We start from the raw sequence: 12,069 nt of genomic DNA on the forward strand, positions 1-12,069 counted from the left end.
ATTCTATTCTATTCTTCATTCCAATATCCTATCCTATCCTATTCATCCATATACGTGGCTCGCAATGACTGAGTTTGAACAGTATGTTTCTTCAATCCATTCCCAAATCAACCATGCTCTGGATTAGTGCAATGTGTGAATCCAGCCCACTGAGTAAAATAAAATGCAGCAAATCTCCTGCCAGGAAAAGCTCTCCATCCTGTTTTTCTTTTTCCAGGTTCTGTTTTTTTTTCCCCTTCCTCCATGGTGTATTTACCCCCAACTCAGCCATGAGCCGATCAAGGTCTCCCACTCCCCACTCCCCACCCCAGTAACCTGAACCGGTATTGGTGGGAAGCCAACAGAACAAGTTTTCATTTGTTATTGGTAAACTGAACCAGCTGGGATCTAAAGGCTGCTGATCAGGCAGGCCCTGAGAAACTCCAAATGTTGCTGCTCTGTTTTGCCAGTAGTTTTCACTCGGCTTCATCACGTCAACCCTTGGGCTACAGGTGTTAATTTGCTTTGGCTGAGCTGATCCAACTGGGAGAACCTCACAAGAAAACCCAGGCTGAAGGTGAGGCTTGGGGAGAGTTGGAGAAGGGAGAGAAGGTCTCAGCCAACCCTTCCCAGCCTATATTTTTCTAGGTAATGGAGTCCAGGACAATGGGGTTTATACAATCAAGTATGACTTCAGCAACAGAGTGGTCAATGCCTGGAATGCACTACCTGACTCTGTTGTTACATCCTCTAACCCCCACTCCTTTAACCTCTAACTAACCACTATTGACCTCACCTCACCAATTCCTAAGAGGTCTGTAAGGGGCATGCATAAGTGCACCATCGTGCCTACCGTCCCTGTCCTATTGTCCCCATTTATTCGTATCTATTTCCTGTATTCTTACTCATGTTTATACTTATACCTATTATCTTGTAAGCAACTGACAAATTAAATAAATAAAATAAATAAGATCAAGAGAGGTACTAATACCACTCTATAAAGCCTTAGTAAGACCACACCTAGAGTACAGTTTTGGTCACTACACTATAAAAAAAGAGGTTGAGACTCTGGAAAAAGTGCAGAGAAGAGCAACCAAGATGATTGGACTGGAGACTAAAACATACAATGAACGGTTGCAGGAACTGGGCCTGGCTAGTCTAGGGAAGAGAAGGATTAGGGGAGACATGATAGCAGTGTTCCAATATTTGAAGGGCTGCCACAGGGAGGAAGGGGTCAAGCAATTTTCCAAAGCACCTGAAGGCCAGACAGGGAATAATGGATGGAAACTGATCAAGGAGAGGTTTAACCTGGAAATAAGGAGAAACTTTCTGACAGTGAGAACAATCAACCCATGGAACAGAAGTTGCCCTCGGAAGTTGTGGGAGCACCATCACTTGAGACTTTCAAGAAGAGATTGGACTCCCATCTGTTAGAAATGGTGTAGGATCTCCTGCTTGGGCAGGGGGTTGCATTAGATGACCTACAAGATCCCTTCCAACTCTGATTATCTGTTATCTGTTATACTATTACAGCAATTATACAGTAACTTCCAGTGAGAGAGGTGTCATACCTGCTAGTGGACTGGCCTAAACCATGAATGACTCCAGATGGTTCCTGGTTGAACATCTAAAATCCAGCTAAATAAGCAACTCCTGATTACTCGAATAAATGCAAGCATTTCACACTACTACCAAAAGGCACAAGGGTGGACTTACAGAAATACAGAATAAGAGTTGGAAGGGAGGCCTTCTACTCCAACTTCCTGCTCAAGCAGGAAACCCTATGCTATTATGGGCAAATGGCTGCCCAATCTCTGCTTTAAAATCTCCAATGATGGAGCCACCACAAAGGAGGCAAGCTGTTCCACTAATTTATTGTTCTCGTTGACAGGAAATTTATCCTTATTTGTAAGCTGGATCTCTCCTTGATTAGTTTCCATCCATTGCTTCTTGTGCTTTGGAGAATAGCTTGAACTCCCTCTTCTTTGGAGCAGCCCCTTAGATAGTGAAAGATTGCTATTATGACACCTCCAGTCTTTCTTTTCGTTAAATTACTAGACATCCCAGTTCCAGCAACCATTCTTCATATGTTTAAGCGTCCAATCCCCTAATCATCTTTGTTGGTCTTCTCTGCACTCTTTCTAGAGTCTCAACAACTTTTTAATATGGTGGCAACCAAAACTGGATGCAGTACTCTAGGTGTGGTCTTACCAAAGACATTAGAAAGTGGTACTAACACTTCTTTAACCTGCGGTTGTGTAAATGGTTTGGGGGCATTAAATTCTACCCCTTCAAGGTTGAATATATGGAAGGACTAAATCACAGAGTGCTTCCTTCTGCTTTGCTCCGTAAGCTTCTGCAGTTGAGACTTTCTAATATTGGGAATGATGGACCTAAAGAGCAGAGCTTTTATTATGTGGCTGCTCGCTTAATATTTTTTATCTTCCCCCATGGATTTGGTCCCATACCTAATTTTTGAAAATAGCATTCAGAGGAGACTAAAAAGGAGGAGTTTGCAAACCATATGGTGATCTGTAGATGAAGAATGTCCATCCTTATCCTAAACCTACTATGGCTGATCTTAGATATCACCCTAAGCCTAATTTAACTGGTTTGGCTCAACATAAATTGTGATCCTTCTTTGGGACATATTCTCCCAATACCCTTAATCGCTCGCTAAATTGCTACTTTTCTAGAAAATGTAAAGCTAGGTTTATTATGAATTGCAGCTATCTCTTTTGTGGCTTAGCATTTGGTGTAGAAAGAGCCCTTGTAGTTCATTTGGTGTTTATTGTGAAAGCTCTGAAAATGAATTAGTTCATTCGCCAAATGGAACTAGTTGAACACTCCGGCTGTCCCCAGTATGTTATGAGTTTGCCAAACCATTCAATGCTCCTTTGAGTGTAATGGAATAGTTGAGAAGAATACAGCCGTTCTTATAAAGTATATGTAGCAATCCAGTGAGACAGGCTAATGAAAATCAAGGGAAAGGGTAATTTGCTTATGCAACTTTTCAAACCAAAATACTAATGGAAGAGAATACTTATAGCTCAGGGTTAAACTGTGGGGTCCTTGGTGCTCTCTGGGTTTGGTTGTTTTCTTGCAAATGTTTTATATTACTAAGCTAGGTAACATCATCAGTGTTAGAAGGGAGTGGAATTTGCTGTCCATTTATATACTTGTGACTTGCACTGTCAATATTGGTGGGGAGTAGTGTTGGTGGTTCCTGTCATGCCTCTGTTAGAATCTGACTTTGAGGGAGAGGAGGAACAGCCAACAGGGAGTGGGAGTGTGGCTCCGGAGGTTGTGGAGGAAACTAGAGAAGGGCACAGGCTGGCTGGGCATTCAGAGGAAGACCCAGGCCCATCCCTTCTTCATCCTAGCGCATGCAGGGAGGAGCAGATAAGGGAGAAACGTGAATGGCGTGGTCTATGGGAGAGGAAAGGGCCTTGATCCCCTTCATGGGCTGCAGCTATGAGGACTGTTTAAAAGGACAAACTGCACATGAACCAGTGCTGGAAGCATGAAAATATTTCGAGCCTGTCAGCTCTTATCTGAGTTCTGCCATTCTTCCCGGTATGTATATTTCGATATCTGTGGATGTCTCCAAGCCCTTATCCTGCCTTGTCTCATTAATTGCTTCAGTGTGGTTTGTATTTTTTTTTCTATTTATAATTTATATGTATTTTGAGTTTGAATGGCTTTTCACAACTGTTTGTGGGGGAGTTTTTTCTGCAGTCAATGATAATTGGACCTTTAAAGCCAAGTTGAAGGAATTAAAGGGACTTCACCTGTTTTTGTGACTTTGTTATTTTTGTATCCCACGATTTTGGGTCATCTCAGTTCCTTCATTCCACTGTTTGTTTGTCTGAGTTGGTATTTCCTTGATTGGAGTATTGTTTGCTTCTTGACTATTGGTCTAATGGTGTTAATCTCTGAAAGTGCCATGCTTGGTGAAGCCTGGCACTTAGACAAATCTGCCATCGACAAGCACCAAGAGATAAACAACATCTACACAGCATGCAAAAGAAACATCCAAAAAGCCCAAAAGGGACCAAAAGACCAAAAAACACCACCCTGCCAGCAATTAACACCCAGGTGAGCATAGATCAACACAAAGATTGACATTAGATAAACAATCAAGAAGCAAACAATAATCTAATCAAGGAACTATCAAGACCAACAGGGCAAGACACTAGAATACAAAACAAGAGGAAACCCCACTCTTTATTAGCACTTGATGATGTTACCCAGTTTGGTAATGAAACATCTACAAGAAGACAACCAAATTCAAAGACCATCAAGGACCCCTCCACAGTTTTCCCACATAGGATGCAAATGCATACATTTCGACCCGCCCCCAATATAATTTTTAAAAGATATTTTATTTAGGTATTAGCTTGAAGATGCCAAATAAGCTTGTATTCATTGCAAATTTCAGTCCAAACTTGCTGGACATCCATATAAGAGGTGGATAGAGCTTTCATGTAACTGCCCTATTGTTTTCCTTTTGATTCAAGTAGCAATTGTATTTTATAAAAGGAAGTCATAGAGAGAATAGAATAGAATATTCCAATGAATAGTAGAGTAGAGTAGAGTAGAGTAGAGTAGAGTAGAGTAGAGTAGAGTAGAGTAGAGTAGAACAGAGCAGAGCAGAGCAGAGCAGAGCAGAGCAGAGCAGAGCAGAATAGAATAGAATAGAATAGAATAGAATTCTTTATTAGCCAAGTGTGATTGGACACACAAGGAATTTGTCTTTGGTGCTTATGCTCTCAGTGTACATAAAAAATACATTCAAGAATCATAAGATACAACACTTAGTGATAGTCATAGGTTACTAATAAGCAATCAAATCATACTAGGAAACAAATAAAACAGTATAAATTGTAAAGATACAAGCAACAAGGTTATAGTCATAAATGGTAGGAGATAGATAACAGGAAGGATGAGAATAATAATAATAATACAGTCTCAGTAAATCGTTATACAGTTTTGTGGGAATTAGTTGTTCAGCATTCGGGGGGAAACTGTGCTTGTGTCTAGTTATTCTGGTGTGCAGTGCTCTATATAGCATCATTTTGAGAGTAAACAATTTTGAAACAATTTATGTCCAGGATATGAGAGGTCTGTAGATATGTGGTCTCTAAGAATCAAGAATGACAAGGAAGGAAGGAAGGAAGGAAGGAAGGAAGGAAGGAAGGAAGGAAGGAAGGAAGGAAGGAAGGAAGGAAGGAAGGAAGGAAAGAAGGGAGGGAGGAAGGGAAGGAGGAAGGAAGGAAGGAAGGAAGGAAGGAAGGAAGGAAGGAAGGAAGGAAGGAAGGAGGGAGGGAGGGAAGGAAGGAAGGGAAGGAAGGAAGGAAGGAAGGAAGGAAGGAAGGAAGGAAGGAAGGAAGGAAGGAAGGAAGGAAGGAAGGAAGAAGAAGGAAGGGAGGAGGAAGGAAGGAAGGAAGGAAGGAAGGAAGGAAGGAAGGAAGGAAGGAAGGAAGGAAGGAAGGAAGGAAGGAAGGAAGGAAGGAAGGAAGGAAGGGAGTCTTCAACTTCCAGGTTGATGTCAATGCCTATAATCCGAATGGAAGATAGAGAAGAAATATCAATTAGGAAGAAGATCTTTCCATCTGGGGAAGCAAGGGTGATTTATGCATAAAACAAATGCTTTCATTCTTTCTGTTGGTTCACCACAGCTCTTTCTGCAAGTGCCAGGTCACAGTGGGAAGGGCCCTACTCTAAAACCAGGAATGAATTACACACATTTTTCTGGAATGCTTCTAAGTCCCCCTTGCTTCTCCACCCTACCTCACACCCTGCCCTGGTTTTTTTTTTTTTTCTTTTCTGGAATTTCCTAATGCTCCTTTCCATCAAGGGCAGGGTTCCCACTCTTTGAAGCCTTGGTGAGTGCAACCACTAGGGGAAAAAAAAATTTTTTTTTTGTTTTTTTCCTTCAAAAGAATCCTCAAAGCATGAAGTTGATGTTCCCAGAGGGGAACACCAGAGCCCAGCATCCTGCAGCTGTGTTTCTGCAACCGAGCTCTGGGGTGGGGGGAAAAAGCCATATTGGAAAGGAAGGTTCTTGTGTATAACTGAGAGGACTATCAAAGCATATTTCTGATGTTTTCAGGAGGGATGTAATGCCCTGACTTCTTTAGCAAGAAGCATTTCACTTCTACTTGTGTAATTGTTCTTGTTGTCAGACTTAACAACGATGACCTCTGGGTGGGGGAGGGAACCCCACTTGCAGCTGGAAGAGTCAGTATGTTTGTTTTTTTCCAGTATCCATTAGCACATTTTGAGAACTAGCAGAAATTTGGGCTGAAATATTGACATATTTGCATGCAAACGGAAGGGATGTGTTCCTGAATAGAAGTCTCTTTCTTTCTTTCTTTCTTTCTTTCTTTCTTTCTTTCTTTCTTTCTTTCTTTCTTTCTTTCTTTCTTTCTTTCTTTCTTTCTTTCTTTCTTTCTTTCTTTTCTCTTTATTCCTTCCTTCTTTCCTCCCTCCCTCCCTCCTTTCCTTCCTTCTTTTTCTTTTTCTTTCTTTCATTCTTTTCTCTTCCTTCCTTCCTTTCTTTCCTTCCTTCTTTTTCTTTTTCTCTTCCTTCCTTCTTTCCTTCCTTCCTTTTTTTCCTTCCTTCTTTTTCTTTCCTTTTCTTTCTTTTCTTTTTCTTCCTTCCTTCCTTCTTTCCTTCTATCAGAGATCTACATTTTACTCTAAAGTATCCAACTTTTGAAACAGTTTAAACACAGCTCCCTGGCTGTAGGATATATATTTTTTAATGCTAATAAAAGCCTAATTGGATCAAATTGTATATTCAAAAGCACATTCTTACAGAATGTTTTATATGTGCGTGAAGCTTCACAGAGAGGATGTTCTAAATTGCATCCTTAACTCTTTGCACATTGGACAGAATAAAGGGGATAGAATAGAATAGAATAGAATAGAATAGAATAGAATAGAATAGAATAGAATAGAATAGAATAGAATAGAATTCTTTATTCCCCAAGTGTGATTGGACACACAAGGAATTTGTCTTGGTGCAAATGTTCTCAGTGTACAAAAAAGAAAAGACACATTTGTTAAGAATCAAGAATCATAAGGTGCAACACTTAATGATAGTCATAGGGTACAATAAGCAATCAAATCATACTAGGAAACAGTTAGGGGTTAGGAAAGTGTGGCCCATCCGATGCCATAACTTGTGGGTTCATTTCTCAGTGGGGGTTTTTTTCCTTGTTGTTGTGGGATTGCAAAACTAGACACATAAGCAGTGATGGATTCTGTTTTTACCTATCAGAAATAACTTTGATAATAGTCTGTATAATGTTGACATTTTGGGATCCCATTCAGACGTAGTGCCTCTGTTTGTGCAGGTGGTCCTTGGCTTACAACCAAATATTGGAACCAGGATTTCCATTGTCAAGCAAAGCAGTGGTTAGGGTTAGGGTTAGGGTTAGTGGCTTGGTGGGAGTGGCAGGGGAAGGTTACCTCAAAATCCCCATTCCCTCCCCACCCTACTAACCTGCTTTCCAGCTCCGTTCTCCTGTGCAGGGCAACCAAAGAAGACCCAGCCAATCAGCTGGGACTCAGGAGGCGGAGAATAGATGGGGGCGGGGCCAGTCAGAGGTGGGATTTGCTAGTTCTCTGAACTACTCAAAATTTCCCCTACCAGTTCTCCAGAAATGGTCAAAACCTGCTGAATACCACCTCTGAAAAGGATGCAGGAGATTTCTCTCTCTCTCTCTCTCTCTCTCTCTCTCTCTCTCTCCCTCCCTCCCTCTCCCTCTCTCTCCCTCCATCCCTCTCCCTCCCTCCCTCCCTCCCTCTCTGTCTTTCTCTTGTAGAAAGTTAGCACCCATCCCGCTCCTGGAAGAATGAAATATTTTGAGAAATATTAAAAAGGTAGGATAAAATATTTCCCTTACGAGAGAAATAAAAATCCGAAGGGAACTCCAGCTCCCAGCCATCAGCAAATATTTGGGGTCCATTAAGACAGGGTCAGCCTATCTACAAGACAAAAGACCTCCAGCTCCGGTGTGATGGGATTAAGACATGACCCTTCAGGACATAATAGGATTAACCCAACTAGCAGCAGAGCTCACCGCATGGCACAATCACCTGGGGACATTGCGTCACCCAGAAAACTTCAACCAAACCTGGGACTCAAGACAACCTACAAAGTTAGCTGTGACATCTGCAACAGCCAATAGAATAGATGTTCTTGCACAGGAACAGGAACCTCAAGGGCAAAGCCCAAGAGAAGGGATAAATATCCCTCATTCTCGACTCCATGTGGTCAGCTACCCAGAACTCCCCATGTGCTTCTGCTTTACCGTTAAATCATCTTTCCAATCCGCCTCCATGTTTCCAGTGTCTTTTTCCCCAGCTTGGAACTGAACCAGATGGATATTTCTTCCAGCACTCTCATTCTGGATCTGTTATATCTATTGAGTTGCTAATTGTACGCATAACATCAAGAGTAATTTAATTTTTATCTACCGAATAGTGAAGCTTTGTGTGTGTGTGTGTGTGTGTGTGTGTGTGTGTGTGTGTTGTTGTGAAGTTGCCATGCCTCATTTGTTTTTCACATTCCCTGGAACTGTCTTTCGGAGCTAAGAATATTTCTTATCTCTCATTCTCAAGCTACGCTGCGTCCAGCTCCTTCTGGATCTATTCCAGGGGAAACCTTCCCTTTCTCCATCTCCTTTATTTATTTATCTATTTACTCCATTTTGAGCTTTTCCCAGATGATAAGCCTCAGGCCATGGCCTATCACTCTTTATCTGTGCAAAGTGCTTTGTCTGCTCTCTGTTCTCACTTAATGCATGTGATAAGCGGAAAGACAAAAATTTGGTGATGGTTGACATTGGACAGGGAATCTTGAGATGGTTCGAGCCCATCTGTGCCATGTCAGGAATCCTGAAGTCATGGTTCTGCTTGAAGACACTTATCACTGTGACATGATTGGCATATCTATATATCTATATATGTATGATATTCAGGTTTGTTCGGGTATTTTCCCACGTCATTGTAGTTGTGCTTTTAAAGTTGTAGCAACGTTTCGGCAGAATCTCATCTGCCATCATCAGGCTTGATGTATTGTGTCTGAAGTTCTGAACTATCTGTATCTTATCTATCTATCTATCTATCTATCTATCTATCTATCTATATGGTATTCACCTTTGTTCAGGTATTTTCCCACGTCATTATAGTTGTGTTCCGATCAAGGTGAAGCTCAACAGCTTCAAGACCAGAACAGAGTAAACCCTGTCTCTTTTGGGGAACAAATAGTTTTGGGTCATATTTTTCAAAGGCCAAACAGGGGAGGGGGAAATATGAATTTGATTTATTTAAAATGAAAGAATCCAGCTTAAGTAGATCCAAGGCGATTCGTATGATTATTCTCTCTGTATTTGATCCTTCCCTGTACAATCCTAATACAAATTACAATACAGTAGCCATATTTGGAGTCAGGCTAATTGGTGGATTACTGGGCAAATTAGAAATTATGTGGATCATACCAAGGTTATATTCTCACCACACATTAACCTGATTACCAAATTAACACATAGTTTCACACAATCCATTGACCATGAAAAATAATCTACAAAATAGCAAAAGAATAAAAACTATTTAATGCTAAACCAGCTTAGCTTATTGTAGCACAAAGAAGGAAGGAAAGAAGGAAGGAAGGGAGGGAGGGAGGAAGGGAGGGAAGGAAGGAAGGAAGGAGGGAAGGAAGGAGGAAAGCTACCATGTCTGTCAACAGGAGTTTTGGGTTGCCCAGAGGAAAGAAAAAAGCAGACCCTTTAAGTTAAAATGTTTGTATATCTGAATGTATCAGAAGTTTATTAAAATATGCATGGTTTACATTATAGCCCTAATGTAAACAATGTGCATTCAATTTGTCACTGCTGGAGGCTTTACTGTTTGGCTGCTTTTCAATACTGTTGTTATTGTTGTGTAATAAAGTTTGCTTTTCAAGGGGGTCTTTTTGGTAGTTGCTTTTTTAATGCCTGTTTGGAGAATTGCCTTTGCAACATCTTTGAAATTAACTGAAAGGAGTCAGAAGTTGTTTAAAGGGACAAAAAAAAAATCAATACAAGCTTGATTTTAATATGCGAGAGAAAGAAAGGGGCTTATTTTAATATTCTAGATCCAAATAACCGAATCATAAAGAGCAAAACTTTACTGCAAAGATGATCCATTAAACAACAAAAAGTTATAAAAGTTAATATTGCACATAAGATTACATTCTGAATTTGCCTCTGCCTGTATTCCCAGCAATTTTCTTTTCTTACAAAAGAAGGTGGGTTGTTTTTTTTTGTTGTTGTTGTTTTTTTGTTCTTTTTCTACCTTCTTGTGGGTCTTGAGAATTTTGTTGGAATTCTTTTTTCCAAGGAGAGAGAGAGAGAGAGAGAGAGAGAGAGAGAGAGAGAGAGAGAGAGAGAGAGAGAGATCTCAAGAAGGGAGTTTCAACCTTTATCACATGGAGCATAAACAAATTTAACAATTCTTCATCCCTATAAGACTAAGTAGCTATCTCTTCATCCCATAACCCATCCCTCATCTTTTAGCAAATCCATAAAATACCAACTTTTCAATCCTTTTCAATATAAACAAGTCCTTAAAGGGTTGCGTCTGCTTTATGAGATAAAGTGGACAGTAAACATGAGCAGCTGAACTAATTCTACTTTATTGTCAAGTAATATTAACAGAATCTTGCAAATCTGGAAGTATTTCTCTCCCTCACCAACTCTTTACAGCTCCAAAACTAGGGAAGGTCTCTTCAAAGTTTCTTGCCTACCTCCATTACTGCTGTGGGTTAATCTGATTTTTTTTTTTTATCTGACTGTTTCTTTAGTTCCATCTCATTTTCTTTTCTTTTTTTAAGAATTTTTTAAAAAATGTATTTTTAAACAAACATACACAAACAAAACATAAAACCATCTTCCAGTTACATGCAGTGTGTCAGTTGGTTACAAATCTTTTGTGCTTCATCTCCGTAGTCCTCACTTATAGTTTGTATAAATTCTCATATATATATATATATATATATATATATGTGTGTGTGTGTGTGTGTGTGTGTGTATGTGTATGTATATATGTATATATGTATGTATGTGTGTGTGTGTGTGTGTGTGTGTGTGTATATGTATGTATGTATGTCTAGGTGTGTTCGGGTCTTTTCCTGTGTAAGATTAAGAGTATCTTGGTGACGTTTCAGCGAGGTCCCACTCACCATCCTCAGGCTGGTGCTTTCGGCTTCGTGCCAGTGCAAGCAGTGTGTGATCGGAGCTGCCGTCTCTCTATAAATACTGGTGGGGAGGGCTGGTGTGCTGGGCTGGTTGGCTGCACTCCTTCCTTTTGATTGGTTGATGGAGTTGATGTTGGTATAATGGGCTGTGTGATGGCCTTGTGAGTTTTGTTGTGGAGATATCCTGGATCTTGTGCTGTAATCTCCTGGGTTGTTTGTTTTGTAGTGATCTTTTTTCCATTAGCCTCTCGTGTTTTAACGGCTTGGGTAATGGGTTGTGTGATGGGCTTGCGAGTTCTTTTGTTGTGGTATCCTGGGTCCTGCATTGTAAAAGACCCGAACACACCTAGACCTACATACCTGTACCCGTGAAAATCTACGAATATATATATATATATATATATATATATATATATATAGGTTCTATATATATATGTGGATCTTTGTGTGGTGTTCTCTGTGTGATTTACGTGTGTGTGTGATCCATATATATATATGTGTGTGTGTGTGTGTGTGTGAATCTGCTTTCTGTGGAAGTGTGGTGGTAGCATCTTGTGTGGCCCTTGTGTTGTGGGTCTGGTGTCATTCTTCATGTTAGGTACTGTTTGTTAATGAGGGTGGGTTTCCAAATGGCTGGTAGGCGGGAGGTATTTATACCTCCATTTGGAAACCCGCCTCATTACCAAATGAGTACCTAACATGAAGAATGACACCAGACCCACACCCACGAGGGCCACACAAGATGCTACCACCACACTTCCACTAGAAAGCAGATTCACACCCACACAGATGATGAGACACGACCACGGACCAGAAGCCGACTGCAGCAGCTGCATCACTAC

This window comes from Notechis scutatus, chromosome 7, assembly GCF_049901735.1.
Source record: "Notechis scutatus isolate UNSWTSFEM ecotype Mainland chromosome 7, rNotScu1.2, whole genome shotgun sequence".
Lineage (NCBI taxonomy): Eukaryota > Metazoa > Chordata > Lepidosauria > Squamata > Elapidae > Notechis > Notechis scutatus.